Source organism: Helianthus annuus, chromosome 13 (assembly GCF_002127325.2).
Source record: "Helianthus annuus cultivar XRQ/B chromosome 13, HanXRQr2.0-SUNRISE, whole genome shotgun sequence".
NCBI classification, from domain to species: domain Eukaryota; kingdom Viridiplantae; phylum Streptophyta; class Magnoliopsida; order Asterales; family Asteraceae; genus Helianthus; species Helianthus annuus.
This window is the reverse complement of record NC_035445.2, coordinates 13,274,795-13,277,852: the sequence shown is the minus strand read 5'-3', so window position 1 is coordinate 13,277,852 and position 3,058 is coordinate 13,274,795. Positions and strand designations below refer to the sequence as shown.

At 41.8% G+C, this 3,058-nt stretch overlaps 1 non-coding gene across 1 annotated transcript; it reads right to left on the bottom strand.

Moving 5' to 3' along the window:
• Positions 1 to 1,770: 1,770 nt before the first annotated feature.
• Positions 1,771 to 1,877, bottom strand: LOC118486251. Its single transcript, XR_004878103.1, has one exon. It is a non-coding gene; the product is annotated as a small nucleolar RNA R71 (small nucleolar RNA).
• Positions 1,878 to 3,058: the final 1,181 nt, after the last annotated feature.

The following is a 3,058-nucleotide window of genomic DNA, read 5'->3' as shown; positions in this document are numbered from 1 at the left end:
TGTCCGTGGTGTCTTTGCATTATTTTACTGTCTATATAAAATAAAAGATTTTCACCATTCATATCTCCACGGTCTATATGGAGGTATGTTGGCTACCTGGTCGGGGGTTAAGGGAACGGTTTGGTAAGAGTCTTGCCATTGTTCAGTGTATAGATCCTGCAAAGGACCTGGGTCAAATTTTGTAGGACCTCCTTCAATGCCCAACGGTATTGGATGGAGGGGGTCCAAACTCTTTAACCCCCTCATAAGTTAAACTACTATTAAAACTTTAACCCGGCTATGTAGGACTATATCCTTGCTGACTCAGACTACTTAGCCGAGGGTAACGTCACCTTCAAAAGAGGGGCCTACCACATTATGCATTAATAACTTAATTAATTATCTTTCAATAATCCGACCCTTTAGGATTGTATCCTTGCTGACTCAAACTACTGGGTTGAGGGTAACGTCGCCTTCAAAAGAGGGGCCTACTACAATAACTAAGATAATCTCTTAAACAAGTGCAAAAGTGCGAAAATAATCACAGGTTACACTACACACGAGTCGGATACAAGTGATTCATCTTGTCTATCTGTTTTTACTTTTATTCTTTATTTTCAACATTTTAGTTAGTTTTATTTTTATAGTTTAAAAACCTTTTTCTAACATTTTGAATTGATTAGACGCTGAGGATAAATCGGTACTAAAAGCTCTTGTATCCTTGGACGACCTCGGTATCTTACCAACACTATACTACGTCCACGATGGGTGCACTTGCCCATATGTGTGTTTAGTGTTAGTGAATATCGTGTTTATAAATTTAAAACTTGGCTAAAAAGTGTAAAAAGGGCATAAAATATATACCTAAAAATATAACACACTTCACGCACATCAAGTTTTTGGCGCCGTTGCCTGGGACACAAGGATTTTAAGAAAGTTAGGAATCAGCGGCCTAATCATTTTTTTTATTTTTATTTTTTTAGGATTTTCTTAAATTTTCTAGCTTCTGAAGAGCTCAGCACGGGTCGTGCCTGGTCGGACACGGGCCGTGCCCAGCAGTGTCACTGGCAGTTTTTATTTTCCAAGTTACAGAGAGCTGAGCACGGGGCCGTGTCGGTGCAACACGGGTCCGTGTCCAACTTCCCAGTAACAGGGATCCATAAAACAATCACTGTATCTCCGACCACGGGCCGTGTTCACTGAGCACGGGGTCGTGGTGAACTTTCTGACCAATATTCTTTTCTGTTTTTATTGCAGGACTTGGAACCCAGGCACCACATTTGAACTTTCTACGTAGTGTATGAGCTCCAGTTCTAGTAGAGACATAAAAGAACCTCTAGAAGAACCCGAACGCTTTCTCAGAAAAAGACTTAAAGCTAAAAACCAAGAGAAAGTTTCGGGGGACCCACTTCCAATGGCGGACCAACGTACCCTCATGGATTACCTACGACCCACCGTGGGTAATCTCGGCGCCGCTATCAATGCCCCGAATGTCGAAGCTAACAACTTCAAACTTCAGCCACATTTGATACAGATGCTTAAAAACTCCGCAACCTTCGATTGGCTTGCGGACGAGGATCCCCATCTACATATTACTAATTCTTAGAAATATGTGATACTTTCCGAATCAATGGAGCATTAAACGACGCCATCCGCCTTCGGATGTTTCCATTTTCATTAAATGACCAAGCAAAGGCTTGGATCAACGCCCTCCCAGTTGGCTCGGTAAATACCTGGGATGAACTAGCCCAAAAGTTTCTATATAAGTATTTCCCTCCCGCTAAAACGGCTAAATTAATGATTGAAATTAATACATATTCACAAGAGGATGGGGAATCCTTATATGAAACTTGGGAAAGGTTCAAGGAGCTATTGCAAAAGTGTCCTCATCACGGTCTTGCGGTATGGCAACAAGTATCCACTTTCTACAATGGGTTGTTGCCACACACAAGACAAACACTTGACTCTAGCTCCGGGGGACTTTTAGGTAATCGCCACCCACATGAAATATACAATCAAATTGAGGAAATTGCTCAAACCAATTTTCAGTGGCACACTCCCCGAGGCAATAAATCTATTGCCCCGGGCGCCCATAAGGTTGATGAAAGCACTTCTTTACAAGCCCAAATCGAGGCCCTATCTTCAAAAATAAAAAAGTTAGAAATGACAAAAACGGTCTCGGTTATGGCTTGTGAAGGGTGTGGTGGGCCACATGAAAGTTGGAATTGTATGAAAGAAACAGATGATCAACCAGAGTCGGTAAACTACATTGATAACAGACCTAGGCCGTCGGGTCCTCCAACGGGTACCTACAACCAAGGATGGCGTAACCACCCTAACCTTGGTTGTTGAGAACCTGGCAATAGTAGTAACCAACAAAACCTAAACCAACGAACAAACTTTCAACAACCAAGAAACGAGTCACAAAATTTCTCTCAACAACAAGGTGGACGAGAAAGGCTTGAAGATACTGTATCTCGCCTCATCTCCGATACTGAAAAGAAAAACTCGGATCGATTTCAACAATTAGAATCGAATTTTAGAAATCAACAAGCTAGTATACAAAACATTGAAAAACAAATAATTCAATTAGCTCAAAATTTCTCCGAGAGACCACAAGGCGCGTTACCAAGTAATACCGAAACAAACCCAAAAGCACAAGTCCATCTCATAACATTGAGAAATCGTACCGTGGGTTCCGAAGAGGCTCCACCACCGCCAACTGAGGGAAGCATAACAACGTCCCAACAAGAGAAGGCTTCTCCTCCAATTCAAGAGCCTACCAAGGCTCCTCCGGTTCCATACCCCGGTAGGTTAATTCGCCAAAAGACCAATGAGCAATTCGCAAAATTTGAAAATTTACTAAAACAATTGCATGTTAATATTCCATTTATCGAAGTCTTAACTCAAATGCCTAAATACTCAAAATTCATGAGGGACTTCCTCACTTATAAAAGGAAAATTGAATCATTGCAGTTAGTTAACTTAGGCGAAGAATGCTCCGCCCTTGTACTCAACAAACTCCCACAAAAGAAGATTGACCCTGGAAGCTTCACGATTCCTTGCTCGATCGGGGAAT